At 40.9% G+C, this 21161-nt stretch overlaps 2 protein-coding genes across 7 annotated transcripts in view; one reads left to right on the forward strand and one right to left on the reverse strand.

The window, feature by feature from the left end:
* The window catches only part of RNLS (renalase, FAD dependent amine oxidase), a 137773-nt gene that overhangs the window by 79391 nt on the left and 37221 nt on the right, over positions 1 to 21161 (reverse strand). The gene's annotated exons all lie outside the window — the stretch shown is intronic.
* LOC102457693 (lysosomal acid lipase/cholesteryl ester hydrolase-like) overlaps positions 1 to 21161 on the forward strand; it is a 136957-nt gene that overhangs the window by 35409 nt on the left and 80387 nt on the right. The window contains exons 1-4 of one of the 3 annotated variants that reach the window (XM_075935087.1): positions 14611 to 14910; positions 18149 to 18373; positions 18842 to 19022; positions 20752 to 20837. The exons of 1 other annotated variant lie outside the window; for it this stretch is intronic. The gene's annotated coding sequence lies outside the window, so the exon portion shown is untranslated. Of the gene's footprint in view, positions 1 to 14610; positions 14911 to 15403; positions 19023 to 20751; positions 20838 to 21161 lie in introns of those variants that run through there. One more of the 3 variants, XM_075935086.1, reaches the window with a different exon arrangement.

Here is a 21161-nt window from a genome sequence, read left to right on the forward strand (position 1 = left end):
GTATAAGATTTGTTGCAATTATGTAACAGTGATTTACTTGGTCATATTTTAATGAAACATCACAACTGTACTGACATTTTCTGATTCTCCATAGATAACTTAATGCTCCTTGAATCAGAAGTAACCATCGAAGTAAAATGTTTAAAAAGTGAGCATAATTTACAGTATGTTAAAGTCATCAGTTAATTCTTGGAAATTCCTTCATAATGTATTATCCATTTTTCCCTCTTATTAGTCAAGTAAATAATCACAATAACATTTTCATTCACATTCTGCTATTTCAAAAGGAGACCCTCACACATCCCCTCCACTGACACCCTGCACCCCCAACCTGCTCACTCACTACTCTGCTGAGACCTTGCACACACCTCAAACACCATCTCCACTGAGACCTTGCACCTCCTGCCTGCTCTTGCACCCTTCCCCATAGCCAGACACCTACCCCCAGCCTGCTCCTGCACCCTCTCCACAGCCAGACATCTATCCCCAGAGAGAGGGGGGTTGACGAGCATAGTGAACTGGAGGCACAGCCCCCTAGTATTCTAGAATTTTTCTATGAGATAGATGTATAACTGTATAACATTTTTAAAGAGCAGTTATCAAGGGTTTGGTGTCAAAACAGAAGGACTTATCAACTGGGGTCCTGAAGACACGTGTTCTGGTCTTCTTCTATATTTTCTTTAACCACATGGATGATGGCGTAGAGAGTATGTTATAAAATTTGCAGATCATACCAACCTTGGAAAGGCTGCAAGCACTCTGGAGGACAGGATTAGAATTAAAAATTATCTTGATAAATTGGAGAACTGGTTTGAAATCAACAATATGAAATTCAGTAAAGAAAATTCAAATGCACAAACACAAAATGGGGACTAACTGGCTAGACAGTACTATTGCTAAAAAGGATCTGGGGACTATAGTGGATAACATAATGAATATGAGCCAATAGTGTGATTCAGTACCGAAAAATGCAAATATCATTCTGTGGTGTGTTAACAGGAGTGTTGTATGAAAGAGACTGGAGATGATTTGCCTGCTTTACTCGATAGCTGGAGTACTGTGTCCAGTTTAGGAAAGATGTGGATAAACTAGATAGCATACAGAGGAAAACAACTATAATGATATGAATTTGTCATGTTTAACATACAGAAGGGCTGAAGGGAGACCTATGTTTTAGTGTCCTCTTTTTAACACCCTTTACAATATTTGATCAATTGTTCCCCATGTCCACCAAGGGACAGGACAAGAAGTTAGTTTGCAGCAAGAGAAATTCAGATTACATGTTGGGAAAAACTTGTTTCATTACCCCTATAGTTAGAACAACAACAGATTAACTGGGAGACTGAGGAATCCCCATCACTAAGAACAGGTTAGACAAACACCTGTTAGGGATTATCTAGATGCACTTAATCCTGATTCAACATGAGGAGGGATATGCATGTGTGAACTACATGATCTCTTGAGGTCCCTTCCAAACCTTCAATTCTATTGTTCTGTGATGTCATAGACCAGCTAATACTTATTCATTGGCACTACCAAGATATACACAATAAGGATGGCAAATAAAGTAAAAATCCATGTAGCTGATGTTCTATTAAAATTTGCTTTCTTTCTACTCACGATATGCAAGACATTACAGCACACCATGATATTTATTAAGTTTGAGAGGGCTGGTACAGGGAGATTGTGCCGCCTGCTATGGGCAGGCTAATTTAATATATTTAGATACACTATTAAATATATCATTAAATATAATATATTTAATGTAAATTGACAATGAACACAGATAACATGGTAACAGGCATGTAAAGGAGTCAGACAGATTTTTTGGAAGGTGTATTATAAAATATTTAAATCTGTTGAAAAAATTATTGACATGTTTGACATTTTAAAGACTGCTCAATTTTCTTGCACCCACTATATAATATGTTAAAAAGAAATACATTAGCATTTTTCATAACAAGGTCTGCAAATATCCTAAAAGCCGTTCCTGATTTTCTAGGATAAAACACAAATCCAAAGTGCTGGGTTTATCAACATAGATAAGAACATGAATGACATTAAAAATATAGGCTTTGTGCTCTCTCTCTTGCTCTCTCTCTCTGACAACTCAATTTTCATGAGTAAAATTGGGTGGGGATTGAAACATGCATTTACATTCCATTTTACCTCAGAGTGTATGTTCACGTTCCTGGTCACTTTTAATTACCTGTAGCTTCATTAGAATGGAAATAGTTGGGGAATGTTTATATAACTCCAGCATTACAACCTGTCTGCAATTTCTACTAACTCCTGGGTTTGGTTAATCAGAGGTAATCTTAGGTTTTTGCAGTCATTTGGATGACTTAAAAAAAATATCTCTGACAGAAACATGCTTTGAGGTGGATCCAAATACAGGCAGTCCCTGGGTTACGTACAAGATAGGGAGTGTAGGTTTGTTCTTAAGTTGAATCTGTATGTAAGTCGGAACTGGCGTCCAGATTCAGCCGCTGCTGAAACTGACCGCCAGTTCTGACTTACATACAGAATCAACTTAAGAACCCCAGGCGTCCCCAAGTCAGTTGCTGCTGAAACTGATCAGCAGCTTATTCCAGGAAGCCCGGGACAGAGCAACTCTGCCTCGGGCTTCCTGTAGTCAGCGCTGGTCAGTTTCAGCAGAAGCTGACTTGGGGACACCTGGGGCAGAGCAGCTGGGGTGCTGCTGGGTTGCTCCAGTAGCGCCGCTCCTCGGCGCTACTGGACCAAACCAGCAGCACCCCATCTGCTTTGCCCCAGGCGTCCTGATTCAGCCGCTGCTGAAACTGACCAGAAGCAGCTGAATCAGGACGCCTGGGGCAGAGCAGCTGGGGTGCTGCCGGGTTGGTCCAGTAGCGCCCAGAGCGGCGCTGCGGGACCAACCGGCAGCGCCCCAGCTGCTCTGCCACAGCCGTCAGGAGAAAAGCCTAGTCTGCTGGGGAGGGGGGCGTAATAGCTGCGCCCCCCCACCCAGCAGACCAGGAAGACGCGGGCGGCAGACCGAGACGCACCGCAGTCCCGCCACCTGGGTCCTCCGCAGCTTTGCTCCCAGTCTCCCTGGTCTGCCAGGGAGACGGGGAGCAAAGCCTCTGAGGACGCTAGCAGCGGGACAGCCGTGGGGTGCCTGGGCTGCTCCGCTGCCGGCTTCCCCGAGGCTTTGCAAAGCAAGGGGGGACTCGGACAGCGAGGCAGCCCAGGCGCGCCGGAGGACACGGACTGCGGGACCTCGCGGTCCTACTGCCCGAGCCCCCCCGCGTCTTTGCTCCGCGTCTTCCTGGTCTGCAGACCAGTGAGACGCGGAGAAAGCCCCAGAGTACACAGGCAGCAGGACCGCGAGGTCCTGCAGTCCGTGTCCTCCGGGGGAGCCCCGTTCGTAACTGCGGATCTGACGTAAGTCGGGTCCGCGTAAGTCGGGGACTGCCTGTATTGCATTGTGAACTATGAGAGTATCTTTCTAACTCTCCAAGATTCCTGATAACAAATTATTCCTTTGTGTATGGTTGCTCAAAAATAATGTCTTTGATGAGAGGAAAGAAGTTAAAAACTGAAAAACTTCCAGTTCAACAGAAAATATACTAAATATATTAGGCTTTTGCTGTCTGTTTGTTCAAGAACTCCTCCTAAACAGAAAGAGCTAGGACCACCAAATTCGGTATACAGCTTTCTCTTGGCATAACTAAAAGCAAGGTAAAGGTTTGGTTGTGCCAGGAAAATGAGGTGTTCCTGGAATGGGGTTGCTTCTGATAAAATGACACAGAAAAGAGATAGAATCACTAGGTGAAAGGGACTGGCTGGGGGGTACCCCTCAGCCAGGGCTGCCCCAACCTCGAGCCTCTCAGGCATCCATTAGGGAGGGCAGGAGCAGGGAGGACTGAGGCCCCCGCCCCAATTCATAGGGAGACACTGCTCGCTGTTCCCCTTCATCAGGGAGCAAGAGGAAAATGCAGTTTGTTGCATTCCTCGCTCTGGCTGGGGAGAGCAGCTGAGACAGACAAGCTGTGCACTTGGCTTTCACTCCCTGACAGGTATAGGAAGGGGAAGAGAAATCAGCCCTGATATGAATCTCAGGGGGTGCTTTGGCCCCATTCCCCCTACACACACACACAAACACACACTCTCCTGCCCAGAGCGCCTTCTCAGCCTCCCTCCCCCCAACCACAGACCCCTGCCGAGTCCCTCCTTTAAGACCAAACAACATCAGGTCAATAAATGTGCTAGTTGTAAATAAGAGAAATGGTCAAATTCTTTTGGAAAACTATTCACTAAAAAAGGAATGGAGGGTGTGAATATCGGGCTGTGTTTTCTCAGATTTCCCACTGCAGAAAAAAATGTGTAAAATATCTTTAGTTGCATATTTCAGGCAATGTCTACACTGCAGGCTTTTTCTGGCAGAGAGTGTGCTAATGAAGCACTCATTAGCATTTGTTGCGCTGTCATTTGCATATTCTCTGTGGATGCTTTTTATGCAAGAGGTTTTTACGCAAAGACAAGCAATGTAGATGGGATTGTTTTGTGCAAAAACACTCTTTTGTGCAATATCCTTATACCTCCTTTTTTGAGGCAGAAGGATCTTGCGCAAAATGGGTTTTTTGCACAAAACGGACATGTCTACACTGCGTGTTCTTGCGCAAAAACCTCTTGCGGAAAAAGCATTGGCAGAGAATATGCAAATGTCAGCGCAACAAATGCTAATGAGCGTTTCATTAGCATACTCACTGCTGGCAAAAGCCTGCAGTGTAGATGTAGCCTTAGTGTCCTTAAAAGATATTGTTTAGAGATGAGTAATACTACTTTATGACAATTTGCAATACAAGTTTATTTATTTTCTGGAAGTAAATTAAATTCTTTGTAATGTAAAATTAGCTTTCTCCCACTAAATAATTTTTAAATGATGATCGGGAGATCTGTTTTTTTAATAATTAACAGCTAATTCTCCTACTCCAAAAGTTGCTCATATAAGTACTTTCAGTTTTGTATTGCAACATTTTGGACAAGAAGAGGTTCTTTGAATTTGGTGACATCTGAATTTTATAAGAATGAGTGAGCGCCTTTAAATGAACATGAAAGCCCAATGCCCACACAAAAAGCACATTAGCAGCCAAACAAACAATAAATAACGGAATGTGATTGGATTGATAATACAGTAAATACTTGTTCAATATTCTTTAAAGTTCAAAGGTCCCATTTATTTTTTAAACATATAGAAAACACATCCTGAGCCAGTCATGCTTTTAAGCTGTCAGAGCAATAGCCCAACAGAGTGCAACTGGAATAAAGACCTACTTCTAAGATGCTTCTTGCATCTTTCTGCATCTGGATTTAAGATTTATACAGTCCTTAGATCATATGATAATTCCCACTTTTTGCTCATTTATTCTAGGATTCCATAAGCAGCAAACTTCCTTTTAACATAAAAAATACTAAGGTTAAGGAGCTGAACTAAAAACAAAACATGCATGTCATTTCTCCCACAAGACATATTTGAACCTTAAAGTAAAATCAAAAGCATTAATTCACTGCAATGTCATCTTTTTCACAATCATTTCCCCTCATTTAGGTAGACACTACAGGAACTGAGAAATTCTGACTTCTGTGTGGAGGGAATTTACATTGCAGTTAGTAAGTTTCCACAACTCTTGTAATATAGGGATGGTTTAAGAGCTTTGATTGCACCAAATTTCAGCTCCAAAAGTTCTCAGTAAAGTCCCAACTCAAGTAAATCCCCACTGGAAAATGAAGGGGGATGGGGAGAATGATTCATAGTATGATTCACAGATTTCAAGGCATGAAGGGACTACAGTGATCATTTAGTCTGACCGCCTACAAAATATAGGCCATAGAATTTCCCCCTAGTAATTCCCAAAGCATATCTTATAGAAAAAAATTCAAGCTTGATTTCAAAACTGTCAGTGATGGAGAATCCACCACAACCCTCAGTAAATTATTCCAATGGTTAATCACTCTCACGGTTAAAATTTATGCCTTATTTCCAGTGTGAAAGAACTGACTATAAAAATAGTGAGTCTACTTTTTATTTGGGTAACTGTGTCAGTACTACCTCCTCCCCTAGCCTCTCTCGGACACATTAACTTCTGCAACAAGAGTCCTAGTCTAGTAGACCTGCTAATGCTCATCTGAATGGGTTGTCCCTGTGTCAAGCCCCAGATTCACCAAACGAAGAATCTGCCTCTGTAGTAGAGCTGCTAGCCTCAATGATGTGACTATATGTTAAAAAAAGTATTTCTTATCATGTTTCTGTCTTTCAATATGATGAAACTGCCCATTTTTTCCTTTTACTCTAAGAAAAGGTGCTATAATTAGGACCAGCTGATTGACTCTATCTGTACCAAATCCTCTCTTACTGTCAGCTTTTTAAGCTAAGCAATTTGCTTTTTTTGATCATTTTCTCCATAAACAGATGAATATTTTATTTCCTACATGCTAACCAGACAAATGACCAACCAGACTGAAAAAATATTTGAGTTTAATTAAATCAGGTTGAAACTCCATAATCTGGACTTCTCTATCTGGCAACACCCCTGGCCTGAAATTGTTGGGGTGAACCCACGAGAGCACTCATGGAGATAAGCTGGTGGCCTGGGGCTAGTGGTCAGGAGCATTGCCAGACTAGGGGACCAAACTGGAGCACAGGGAGTAGCAGAACTGCTGGGAGGAACATGGAGCCCCCAGTCAGTGGGGGAGGGTGTAGAACAGAGCTCCCTGTCACTGGAGCAGGGCCATTGGGGAAGCACGGATCCCCCTGGGCCATAGCGGGGGTGCTGGAGGGAGTGCAAAACCACCGGGAGGAACACAGAGCCCTCAAGCAGGAGTAAAGCCACTGGAAGGAGCATGGAGCTCACCAGGCGGCATCTGGGCTGTGGGGAGAGTAAGAGGAGCGCAGAGCCCCCTGATGGCATGGGTGGAGCATGGAGCTGCCAAGCAGTAGTGGAGTCCCCAGGTGGCAGCAGAGCCATTGGGGAGAAAGGAGAGCCCCTGGCAACCAGTGGAACTACAGAGACCTGGGCAACAGTGAAGCCACAGGTGAGAGTATGGAGGCTCCACCGGGGGAGAGTGGAATCCCAGCGGCAGCGAAGGGGAAAAATGGAAACCTCCCCATACTGCTGTGGGAAGAGCAGAGCCGTGGGTGGCAATGGAGCTGCCGGGGAAAAGCAGAACCACCAAGTGGCCAGGGGAAAGTGGAGCCCCCACCACACTGACCGCCCCTGGTCTAGCAAATTCCCTGGTTCGAGTTTTGAGGGGTTGTTTTAACAGTACTGGCTTTACATTTGTCTGAACAGTTGACAGTCTGGACAGAATTTTTTTTATGGTTAGGTTACAAAACAATGTTTTGTGTCCTATGTGTTTATGTTAACTTATAAACAGGCAGTTAGCTCTTAAAGAAGACTAATTCTCTGTGATTTCTGATACAAGGGTTTTGTAATGGCTTTATTTAAGACACTTACCTTGTGGTTTCCACAGAACAGACACTGAACAGGACTGTACAAGCTACAAAAACTGACTATGAACTAGGAAGCTGATTCAGGTTACCTGAAATACCCTACAGGCTTCTTCAAACAGCTGATGCTATTTTAACAAACAGAAAATGAGGTTTAAAGAGTTTTATTCCTATGTGTCATGGCTGTATCTCAACTGTGAGTATAGTTTAAACAAAAAATACATTCATTTGGATCCTGTGAAACTGGCAGTCTTTTATATGAAAGATCATGGGCATCACAGGCAGCTTTTGAATTGGTAAGGAGGTGCACACTTATAACCCAGGGGACAGTCAAAAGGTTTTTTTTACTTGCCCAAACAAGTAAAATGAACTTCAAGGCTGCATGAACAAATTTGATCCTAATCTCTATAGCGAGGTTTGTTCCTTCTGAATTGAAATGATTCCCTCTCTGTCCTGACCAGATCAGATTGCTGAATGGTTCCCTCAGTTATAATGGAGTCTCTCCAAAATCTCAGGCTCCCTACTGAAAATTAGCCATGTTAGAATTTGCTATAATCAAATCTAATCTCAGTTCTAATTTAGATTTGTACTCACCAATTCAAGAAAATAACAGTAAACCTAACAACCCAGACCCAAACTGAAATCAACAGCTAATATTACCCTCACAGTGCTAGCCAAATTCTACCCTTTGTTAGCACTGTGCTACCCAACAGGAGTCAGCAGGGTTGCTCAAGCGTAATGGAGGGTAGATTTTAAATAAGATTCTACCTGGGTGTATTGCTCTGGGTTGCAATATCCAATATCTAATTTATCTGCATAATAGAAAATCAATTCAAAAGCATTTTAACAAAAATAGCTCATTTTATTTAAAGCACCCCTCTCCCCCCTCCCCCCCAAAAAATAAAGCCGCAGTCACAAAAAAGGATATAAACAGGCCACATATTAAAGAAGGGAAGAAATCACCCCAACAGTTCTGGGATTTGGGATCAGCACAGTACAACTCTTTTAGTATAAAATGTTCCACACAATCCTACTTGAAAGAAAGAAAAACAAACAATGTTCCAACTGGTCTTAATTGCTGCTGTGAGGTTGCTTTAATCCGGCTTCCACAAGGTTAAACTCTTCCTGGTATCTCTCAGTTTTATATCTTGGAGACATTTCTCACTATGTCCTGCTCTTAATGACATCCTTGAATCCTTCCTGAACAGTATTGACCTCCCTTCTCCCCTCAGAAGAATCACTGAAAAGGTGATAGAGTAGAATAAATTGAAACATACTAGAAACACAATGGCTAACCTTTTCATAGATAAGGAAATGGGAGAAGCAATAATTGTAGTACAAGATGTCCACTCAGAAATCTATATGAAGTAAGGAACTATCATGAGCTCTCGAGATAGGATTCCAATTAAAAATGTAGGTATGGATCCAAAATTCTAACTCTATGTCATTAGTGGATAAACCTCGAATGTGACATTGGGAAACCTCGAATTGGGAAATTCACCATTAATTGATTATTCTGGACATTGTTTTTTTAAACGTATAATTTTTTAAATTAAATTTTCCAAATGCACCAACATACAAGATTCACCATCATCATAATACACACAGTAAAGAAAGAGGGTTAGAACAAAGGGATAGTGACATATCTATCTTCTGGGTCCATGTTAATCATAGACATCTAAACAACACCCAAATTGCTTTGAATTTTTCAGACATTCCCTTTCTGTGGAATGCCAGTCGTTCCATAGTTGTGAGATCAGCCATGTTGATGAACCAAGCATCAATATTTGGCAGTCTCAATGGATGGCTCAAGATAATAAATATTTTTTCCTAAAGAGGCCTTTAGAGAGTCTCCTGAAGCATGTGTAAAATACTGGGTATAAGCACATTCCTTTACTACACATTCCCCATTCTGTCTTTGGGGTTTATGCCGAGCACTTGAGCATGGTCTGCTGTGCTAGCCAGTTGACTTGGTACTTCCTGAGGAAGGCAGAACTATAAGAGAAGTTTTTTCTATCCTGCAATCATTGTACTAATGCTCTGTTTGCTTGGCTGCCAAAAGCATAAACTGTAAACATTGGGGCATAGAAGCCTCTTGGACCACCTTTCTACATACAGAAGTTCATCATTCTCATTAAGGGGCTCAAGGAATGTCTAAGATGACTAGGCTGATATTAGCAAATCCCATTTGTTTGCTGATATGAGGCATCAAAATAGTCTTTTTACATTTCTTTATGGCTCCTCACTTTAGCCATCTGATCTAAAAACTATGCTTTGATGACACAAATTTATCACAGCTACAAACAGCTCTAAAAATGAGCATATGGCTGAGAAATTGTAGAACACACACTAGTTTCCAGCCTCTTGCCGGAGTACATACACTGTGTATTTCTTAATTCTGAACATACTTAAAGAGTTAATAATATCATCAAGCATAAGCTTTTAAAGTCTTGGGTAAGGTTCATAATCCTAATAAAACTGATGAATCATGACTTGCAGTCTCAGCAGGGAAAATTACTGCTATCAAAATCATTGCCAATGGCTAAGTTGCATGAAAGAATAATTATGCATGTTTACTGTTAGCCATCAGTCAAGATCCTGAAGGTAGGACATATTAAATCGAATTAGAAGTGTATGGATTGCCAGTATTTCTACCTTAGAAAATACACATCCAAAGATTTGTTTGTCAGTAGTTTGAGTTCTAATAGGTTGCTAACGAGAATTTAAGGAAAGGTGTCCACTCTTCTGAACAAAGAGTCAATAAAATAAACTCTGGAATAATATTAATCTGATAATTAAAACTTTAATTTTATAATGACTTAGTCTTGAGAAATCCCTACTTCCCACAGGAAGATACAGGCTCCTTTATTACGAGCATATGATTTACAGCTGACTTTCTTCTTGGCTTTTATGAAAAGACATTTTTAGCTGTCCCACGTGAGTTGCCAACATCTGCACTGATGAACAAATTGTAAGAAGTGCATCTCAAAGGATTACAACTATCAGATTTTTTAAAAAAGAAACGTTGTATATTTTTAGTTGATGTGCTGATAGTTTTTGAAGTACAGTCCAATGTAAACTTGCAAAGTAATTAAATATTCATTATCTTTAGAACTGATAAAAAAAATTCAAAACTAATTGCTGTTAGACTATATACGTATAGCCACTTACAAGTAAACTGCCTTTGGTGTATGGGTACAGTTTTGCTTTGTTATAATATATTTTACTCTGGTCTTGAATACAGAAACCTGCACGTACACATTGAGGGCTACATTGGAGGGCACTAGAAAATCTACACAGTGGTGAAGGTTTGAAGTTGAGACTGCCCCACTCCTACCAGTCCTCCTCTCATTATCATATTTTAAAACTCTTTCCCCTCACTTTGAGTCTCTGATTTCTGAAGCATAAGAAGAGAGAACTTAATGGACAGTACCACCATCCCCACAAACATGGGGGAGTCAAGTACTCACCCCTGGTACTGCATTAAGCAAAACAACAACAAAAAAGCAGATTATTCCAAGGACTTTGGGGATCTTCACAGATCTCACTGGGATGCTCAACCTCTCCCTCTTTTACTGCTTCAGAGTGCTGTGTTTCCCACTCCTTTTTCACACAGGGTCTATTGGACAGGAATATTTTAGGGATCTGGCTGACAATTGTGGGAGTAGCCCAAACAATAAGGTTGGCATTATTTTGCAGCATCCGCAGACTTCAATAAGGATTGGAACTAAGGGTACGTCTAGACTACCGCGTTTTGTCGACGGAAGTTTTGTCGACAGATACTGTCGACAAAACTTCCGTCGACAAAGCGCGTCCAGACACATTGAGTTCTGTCGACAAAGCAAGCTGCTTTGTCGACAGAACTCCGTAGTCTGGACGCAGTGTTACAGGCAATAACACCTTCTGTCGACAGAGTTCTGTCGACAGAAGGTGTTATGCCTCGTAAAATGAGGTATACCAGCGTCGACAAAACTGCTGAGTTCTGTCGACGTTATGTCGCCAGAACTCAGCAGTAGTGTAGACGCTGGTATAGTTTTGTCGACAAAAGTCCACTTTTATCGACAAAACTAGGTAGTCTAGACACACCCTAATTGTAGTAGACACTGTAAAGACAGTACAAGGTGTCATAAAAGTTCTTTTGTATATTGCTTTCTGCTCATGTGTTAAAATGATTTTAAACAGCTACTTCAGTCATCTTTGATTAATGCGCTAGTCATAAGCTCTATTTCAAGTCCATCCTCTCCCTTATTTTCTTGGTCAGTCCCTGTCTCACCTTAAAAATGCATTTAAAGAGTGAAAAATGAACAAACTTCCAACAATCTCTGTTTTTCCCCCTATGACCATGATACACAACCTCTGAATGGTGTCTTATAGACAGTTTTGAAAATTGAAAATATTGTTTCATTGCAAGTCAATTCCGGTATAGTCACTGACTTAAAAGAAATCACTAATACCAAGGTGAGCTAAGGTTGCCCAATGGAACCTCATGCCCCTCCAGAAAGTCGCATTCAGCAAAGCTCAGCACTTTGAAAACCATGAAATACAGTTCTCTCTGCCCACTGGAGCTGGCAACAGCCACTGCTAATGAGCTGCATTTCCACCAGCGGCATTCATTGTGTTAGGAGTAGCTGTACTGAAAGGTGGAGGGATTCATTGGGGAAGTGTGGAACTGCTGCATTTGTGATATGAGGCACTCTCAAGGGCTCCACTTTTTGAGAAAGGGTCTCAGCCCCTCTCCCTGTCCTGCCCCCGTGTCTGATCATGTATACGTGAGAGATTCAACATGTTTCCTTTCTGTACTAAGTTCTGTGGATTATCAGTAGGTGGTCCATGGCAGAGTCTTGTCCTGCAGATTGTCAGGTGGGAGATGAGAAGCCTGTGGGTTTAATGAAGGGCAAACAAAAATGTCATCGTACATGGAATGTTCTTGCTGGGTAATATGATGGAGTTGTAAAATTTAGCAAGCATTGAGTTGTTGCTGTGAAATGGGCTCAGTGTTTGAGCGTACAGCAGGACCATTACATTTTGCCTCACAAGTTATTGGCATTGTCAATGCCTGATTTTGTATTGGAGGTTTTCTATTTTTATGGCTTATAATACTTTCCCACTCCCATTAAATATCTAGTGTGAGAGAGAATTCAAAATCCTCCTACACTATAGATCGATAGTGATTTTTTACCTCCAAGACTACATCTGATGGCTCTTTCTCTGATGCAGAGAAAGCCACCGCAAAACACACAATATAAATGATATCCATAATGCATAACCGTGTCTTTTTTTTCAGATATTTTTGATAAGTAACTTGAATGTTAGATCCACTATTAGACCAAATAATTCCTGCGTTTCATTTCAAATGATGATGGCGACTCTATCTTCTCTACCAATATGTCCCTTCTGTAGAACTGTATCTAAACTTAAAAAGAACTGAGCTGGGGGTTACTCAATTAATTTCCATAACAAGACTATAAAACCACTAAGCTGAGAACAGTGAAAGCTGTTAATCAGATAGAGAAGTTTTGAAAGCATTATTCCTTTCAGGAATATGGTTCCTAGTTAAACATGAACATCTGGGAAACCATTCTGAATTCACTGTGCATAAACCTGCTGACCGGTACACAAAGTCACATTTTATTACAGACTAACCATAATATGGAAAGAACAAAACATTTCTCAAAAGTACTCAAATATGCTACATGATTTGTGACAAAATTCAGGAAATCCTTGGATATCTGTATCAACTTTCTGTACCAATTCTGTTTAAGGCTTGCGTGAGCCTCTCTGCTGTTTCAAATGCAATTTTCACAAAAGTAGTTTTTTATAGAAAATGTTTATGCCACTAGATATACTACTTATGCTGCCCAGAAATAGAATGTTACGGCCTCCTGGGCTTCTGTGTTCCCACATAGACATGAAGGGAACTCACATTCTTTAACTTCTGCCAGCTGTGCAAGGGAACAAAGCTTTTAGATTAACACTTTTCCATGTTGGTTATCTGTAATACAGCTCTTTTACCTCACATTGCTATAAAAAAATTTTTTTTCTCCACATCTAATAATCTTTTTTCTTTTTTTCTTGGTAGTGGTATAGTAGTAATGCTACACATACATCTCCATCTCCTTGAAGTAAGCGATACCTTCACTCATGTATTTCATTGATCCAGTAGATGCTTTAAAGAGAAACTGTATCATGATCTTAGGGTCTCCATTTTGATAAGGTTTAGTTTGTAGCCTAATTGCCCAAAGTTCTCAATTGCAGTTAAATGTTTGAAGACTGTTTGTTTAACTTACGTAACAAAAACCACAGAGCAAAAAGTGCTATTTTGGCCTAATAGATTCTTAATTGCCTCTGCAAAGAATCTACTCTAATATCAAATAGTAACTGGGACAAAGTTCCCCCAGCTCTTGGATTCCACAGGACATGAAAAAAGGGGGAGGGGAGCAGAGGCTATCTTAATATTCCTCAGCAGGGTTTGTGGGACTTTCTGGCATGTCTTTAACTTGGTATCAAAATGTTCATCTGGACCAAAGATGGCTATGACCACTCCACACAAAGGACTTCTCAAAATACAGAGAGGCAATCTGGTAGGGAGGTAGATAGCACATTAAAAATGTTTTGCAAATTACCAATGACTGACAATTTAGAATAAAGTTGGTTTGGTTGGAGTTAATGAGTTTTAAAAGGAATTAATTTATATGTGTGTCAAAATTTTTGTGTCAGTTGATCAGGAAAACTACCTTGCAGGAAGCAAAGATTTATAAACCTTTCCAGGATCTTGAAATGACTATATTTTTCTTCCTCTTTGGAAGTTTTTAAAAATATCAAATGTCTCAATGATAAAAGTTTTAGAGAAATTAAGGTCCTACGTACTACACTTTCCAGTTGACTGATCAACTTCCTCTTTTGTAACAAATCTCTCAATCTTCAGTAAATCTATAACTGTCAACAGTTTGGTATTTGCTAAATATTCATAATTTATCAGGATTATAATCAACTATGGATCATTTGTACTGGTCAATCCAGAATTTTTTGAATTCACATATTCAGTTAGTCTAAGAACTTGAGATTCCATGTATTTGATTATAGCCACAAGAGGTTTATTTTTGAAAAATTGCTGCATGTTCTTATTTTGATAAGTGTTTTGTAATCTTTCAATTTCAATCCTACAGTAGGTTGTTTGGAATTTTATTGTGGCTAAGGTATCAAAATATGAGTTTTAGTGGATGTGTTTTGGTTTCGGTAGAGGTTCTAGCAATCAATTTACAGTTGTGCTATATTTTTGCTGCTTTCATCTACATTGCTAAAATGGCTTTTTTCTTATTCTCTACATAGGAATTTGTCCCTCCAGAACAGTATGAAAACTGTGCTAGTAGATACCTCTATCAAGGTCCTCTTAACAATGCACGAATTTGTTAGCCAGAGGTGATTATCAAATCTCTAAGGTGATTATCTTAGCAAGTGTTTACTAAATCTCTACACTTAGTCAGTCACTGTTTGGACTGCATAGAATCATAGTGTTTAAGGCCAAAAGAGATCAACAGCTCATCTAGTCTGATCCCCTATATATCACAAGCCATTAAACAACACCCTGCCATTTTCATATCATGCCAACAACCAGAATTAGATCAAAATGTTACAGCTCTTGGGATACTAACGTAGTAAATATGTGAAAAGCTGAGCACAGAAATGACCTAGGTCAGTGGTTTTCAAACTACGAGTCACGGCCCACTACTGGGTCGTGGAATGTCAGGCAGTGGGTCTCATTGCTGCAGGGTGATCAGGAGATGAGTGGGGGGTACTAAGGCAGACTACCTGTCTTGTCCTGGCACTGTAAACTGCACTGTGCGCCAGAAATGGCTGGCAACAGGCCTGGCTCGTGGGGGGAGGGGCGGGGAGAGGGGAAGTGCACAAGTGTCTGCACACTGCTCCTGCCCTGAGCACTAGGTCCACACTCCCATTAGCTGGGAACCTGCTGCTGGTTGCATCTGGGACGCAGCATGGTCTGTGGTGCCAAGAGAGGCAGGAAGCTTGCCTTAACACTGCCCACTGCACCGCTGACCAGGAGCTGCTCAAGGTAAGCCTCTCCTGCCCCAGCCCTGACATCCCCAAAACTGGAGCCCACACCTACATCTCAAAGCTCTCATTGTCAGCCCCACCCTGGGGCCCAAAGTATGTTGGGTTGAGAGCATCAACAATTTTCTTCAATTGGGTCATGAGAAAAAAAGTTTGAAAACCACTGACCCAGGTGCACCAATGCTTGAGGCCCCTGAAATAACAAGAGTGGATTAAGTGAGAGATTCATAGATGGTCCTAATAAGTGACCGCCCTCCATGCTGCAGAAGAAGGTAAAAACCCATACAGTCATTACCCATCTGACCTGAGGGAAAATTCCTTTCTGACTCCAAATGTAGTGATCAGTTAGCCTATGTCTGTCTATACTACTGCAGAAAATTGACCTAAGGTACACAACTCCAGCTACTTGACCAATGTACCTGGAGTCAATGTATCTTAGGTTGAGTTACCGCAGGGTCTATACATTGGGGGGCCAACTGGAGAAACGCTCCTGTCAACTTATCTTACTCTTCTCATCAGGGGTAGAGTACAGAGGTCAACTGCAGAGTCATCTGTGGTTGATTTTTGGGAAAGCGGGGGTGTCTTTGCTAGATCCACTAAATCAGCTGCCAGTGGATTGATCTCAGAGCATTGATCCCTGCTGTAGTGTAAATAAAGCCTTAGTATGCGAGCAAGATATACCTGAAAGAGAATTCACGAGACCACTAGCATAACAAAGCAATAATGGTTCTTGAGGTGCAGGAAGATCTAGGTAAGGCAATTACTAAGAAGCAGTCAATTCAGGCATTGGATTTAATTTTCAGCTGTAATGAGACCTGAAGATGAAACGCCTGTCAGATGAACCCTCTTTTAAAACAGCTTTGATTTAGGACTCCTGTTTATTTGTGTCAATGGAGTGTGATCTTTTATGTTACTAAAAGCGATTGAAATATCCGACCCATATTTTATTCTGAATGAGATTTCCAATTCTCTGCACTACATCGGAATGTTTTACATTTCATTCTTTGCTGAAATGCAGCATATAAACATTAGCTAGTGCAATAAGGGTTTCATTTGTACATAGTGCACCCGGCATAGCAACCTATCCTTATGTAAGGCAGGAATGCATTTCTTAATGTTTCTAATCAAAGAGTCTGATTCAAGTGCACATCATAAATCACAACTCCATTCTGGAGAAATGAGGCATCATATCCAGTATCATTTTTAATTTTGTTATTTTTTCTGTCTACAAAATGTGGCATAGATTTTTCAAAACTACCTAGGGAGTTTAGACACAAACTACTATAATGAACAAGATGTCTGAATTCTCTAAATTGCTTTGAAAATTTCAGCCACATTTGTTCAGAGCATGAACAAAACCACAAGCAGTCTTTAAACAGTAATTTATTAATGTTTTCCCCCTCCCCACAAGGAAACCATCTTTTTATTTCCCAATCTACAAAAGATGTCTTTATGCTCTTCATATTTTCAAGCAGCAATGAATGGCATTATTTCCTTACTGATAAAATTCATATCTTCACTTTTTTGGCTCTTCATTGACTAGTTCTAGAAAAAGAACTGACAGCTGTGTTCTTCAAGGTTTCTGGTGGCTCTTGATGCTTCAAAAGACAATATTAGAGTGCATCTACACTGCACCCATCGCTCGAAATAAGCTATGCAATTTGACCTATGCAAATTGCGTAGCTTATTTTGAGCAAATTTCAAAATAACGCACTATTCCAAAACGTCCCTTACTCAAGGAATGAGGTTTACAGGCATGCAGGAATAGCGAGCCTGTTATATTTTGAAATAATGGGCTTGCTCAAAAGAATATTTATTTTTGAATACTTCTGGTATCCCAAAGTAGCTCCACAGTGTTGACGTAGCCTTAGGGTGAAATTTTGGCACCAGTAAAGTAAATGGAAATTTTGACAATTTTAAATGGGTTGGAATTTCACCCTGAGTCCTTAAAATTATGGAACCCAACATAAATGCCCTTGTTGCTCTTGAATCTGTGTCACTTCTACTTTAACTGTAAATTTCCACTTCATTTTGTACCTTTTCAAGGACCCATTTTTTGAAAAACTGTGACCGCATACTTGTCCCCTCCATTCTTGGGTAAGCCCCCCATTTTTCCAGATCTACAACCTTTTTCAGTTAGTTTTATAACTGGAGTTTCATTTGCTGCCCACTTCTCATTTCTTCCGTTCATTCTTGAGGTCAGAGATTATGTGCTGCAATTCCTCTTTTTCTGCAGATAGTTCCTGAATATTGTCACTCATTTTCTGAACTTAATCTTCAATCAACTCAAACCATGAATTCATGGTTATTCCAGCAATGACCTTTCTCACCAAAGTGATCTTTATGGCCTCTCTCGCAAATTATGCAGCACATAGTCTCTTTTCTTTTTAAAAAAAAATTGTTTTGGACAAATCCAATGGCATTTACCTAAATTTAAGATAAAGGAGTTATTCCACAATTTAGTGGTTCATTTGTTCAGTAAAGTACATGCTATAAAGGGTATGGAAGTGGTAAATTGGAAGCAGAAGCTCAAAATCCCTTCTCACATGCACGCACACCTTATTTCTCCATTGGTTTTATATAACACTTTTTCTTTTTAATTCGCAGGGTTTAGAAGAGCAGTAACAGAAGTTTATGTTACTATTCCAAAGCAAATCATTTGTATTAAACATTTCTAGAATGAACCTGAAATAACTCTTGGAACAACAAAATTTAAATGTTCTTAGATTGTTAATGGCTACTATATGTCATAAATTGGCTCAATCTGAATCATAACAAGAAGAATGTCGAACAGTAGCAAGTAAACATTCAAGATTCCCTCTGGGAATAAGGGTATGGAATTAACTTGTAGTTTTGATCAATTTCACTGAAACTGGATTATATTCAGACAAAGGGGGGAATTTAAAGGGGGATTTGATAGCAGCCTTTAACTACCTGAAGGGAGGTTCCAAAGAGGATGGAGAGAGGCTGTTCTCAGTAGTGACAGATGGCAGAATGAGGAGCAATGGTCTCAAGTTGCTTTGGGGGAGGTCTAGGTGGGCTATTAGGAAAAATTATTTCACTAGGAGGGTGGTAAAGCACTGGAACTGGTTAACTAGGGAGGTCGAAGAATCTCCATCCCTAGAAGTTTTTAAGTCCCGGTCTGAAAAAGCCCTGGCGGGGATGGTTTAGTTAGGGCTGGTTATGCTTTGGGCAGGATCTGGACTTGATGACTTCCTGAGGTCTCTTCCAGCCCTATGATTCAAAGCCTAATTTGGATTTTTACTTCACTAAATGGTTGTTCTTTTTCTTCTGTGCTAGAGCTATTCAGCTGAGGCACGCTCTCCTGAAACTTGTTTAAAAATGCAAGGACATAAAGAATAATTGTTTCCTCTGGAATAATATTCTACCATGGATACCAGCAATAAAGCAGTATGTCTTACAAAGATGTTGCTGTGAGATGTCAAAAGAACTTTAAAATGAACGAACAGCTATTCTGCATGTAGGCACCTCAAATTTAATTATAAATACAAACTATTATTACTGTTCCTCTTGAGCCTGTAATGTTTTGAACCTATGAAAACCGACATGAGCAGATTTTGATTATTGTCCCTTTTCTCAGAATATTCATAAGAAATATAGATAAACCCTGCAAGCTGCAGACAGTTAACAGTATTGCTGCACAAGAAAAGGGAGAACTGAGATAATAGGGCCCAGAGAAAATGTGCAAGATTGTACATGCTAAAACATGCAGCTACTTTTTTTAAGAAAAAAAGAGAAGCAAATATAAGGAAGAACTTCAACTCAAAGTCTAAATTGCAGTTGGACACAAAATCCAAACTTTCTGATAGCTATCTATGCTACAAGGATGTGACTCAGCAAAACAAAGGCTTTTGTCTTCACTTAGGCATTCTACAAAAGATCTATTATGTATGGTTCAAAGTCCATATTGCACAGAAAGTAGCAAATTCTGCTCAGAGGTACAAGGCCAAAATTCCACTCATTGTAGATAAAAGCCATGGAAAACTTGGGCCATGTTATATATAGATGATATAGACTAATGATATATATGGAAAAAAAATCACACAAAGAATGTAAGCATGACTTGTCATGACAAATCATAAAAGATAATAATTTTTTAAAAAATGAATATGTATATACATATTAGTCCCTAAGTAAATGGAATTTATTTTTTTCCAGTCAGTTTTCCAAATGTGAGTTTTGTGATTGATTTCAGTGCAAACAGATCAGACCATAAGTCTCATCATGTCTGCTGATATATTTAGAGTGCTAAATCCACTTTACAGAGGAGTGCATACAGAGATGTTAACTGACTTTCCCAAGGTCAAACGTGTTGGAATTTTCATGATACATAGACGGGCTTATTGGTATGGGTTGAACCTCTGAAAACTGGTACTCTCTGGTCTGGCAACATCTGTGGTCAAATGCTCCTGGACTAGAGACCTCAGGAGCCTAATGGCAGGAGGGCCAACAGCCTGGCTGAGGACAGCAGGACTGGAGCCCCACAAAAGTGCTGTGGACGGGCTGTAGAACCCCAGCAGCCAGCGGTAGCATGGGGCCAGAGGAAGAAGAAGTTTGACCACCCACGGCAGCGTGGGGACGGAGAACCCCAACAGCCCACAACAGCACAGAGCCGGGGAAATCGGACCACCCATGGCAGCATGGAGCCAAGGAACCACAGTAGTGTGCAGCCAAGGGCTGGAGAATCCCAGCCACATGCAGCAGCACAGGGCTGGGGGCTGGAGAACTCCGGTAGCACTTGGTCGTGTGGAGCTGGGAAAGCTTGGCTGCCCCAGCAGTGCAGGACCAGGGAACTGTGGCAGCATGGGGCTGGAGGTTAAAGAACCCTGGATGACCATGACAGCCCAGGGCCAGGGGGCAATCAGCAGCAGAGCTGACAGCCTGGTGGGAGTGTATGGGGGGGTGGGGTGGTAATAGAGGGGGTCAGAGTCAGAGGGCTGGTTGGCTTGGGGCCGGTGGTAGGGGCCACCTCCCCAGTCCAGAAAAAGTCTCTTGTTTGGGACTTGTCAGGTCCCAACGTTGTTGGACCAGGGTGATCCAACCTGTATCAGTTTAAGTATGAAAAGAGAGAATTTTCTGACAGACCAGGTGTATACCCCAAGATTTGTCCCTGGCACACTGCCAGACGTTCTTTACCTGCATGTGCAGAGGTATGACTGCTCACAGCATCTGTGTTTTATCATTCCCAGCCATCACTTCCTGCAGCTCCCAGTGCCTAGGAATAGCAAACCATGACCATCAGGAGTTGTGAGCAGCCGAGCCTTTAGAAGCTCAGGTAAACAAAGCATCTGGTGGCCTGCCAACAGTGAACCCTGATGTGCTGCATCTGGCCTGCAGACCACTTATTGCCCTCCCTTGGTGTATAGCTTGCGCAGTAATCAACATGGACAATGTTAGAAAAATGAATGTACCAATCTCAGAGAAGATTTTGAAACCACATTTGAAATGTTTGAATGAAAAAATTCTTTTCTTTTGGCCACATGCACTATACACATAAATTCTGGAGACAGCCCAAGTGGGAGCTATAGGATCCTAAAATAGAAACAAGATTTAAAAGTAGTTTTAGAAGTACAGTGAGATTAGATTAATTGCTTGGATA

Source organism: Pelodiscus sinensis, chromosome 8 (genome assembly GCF_049634645.1).
Source record: "Pelodiscus sinensis isolate JC-2024 chromosome 8, ASM4963464v1, whole genome shotgun sequence".
Taxonomy (NCBI): domain Eukaryota; kingdom Metazoa; phylum Chordata; order Testudines; family Trionychidae; genus Pelodiscus; species Pelodiscus sinensis.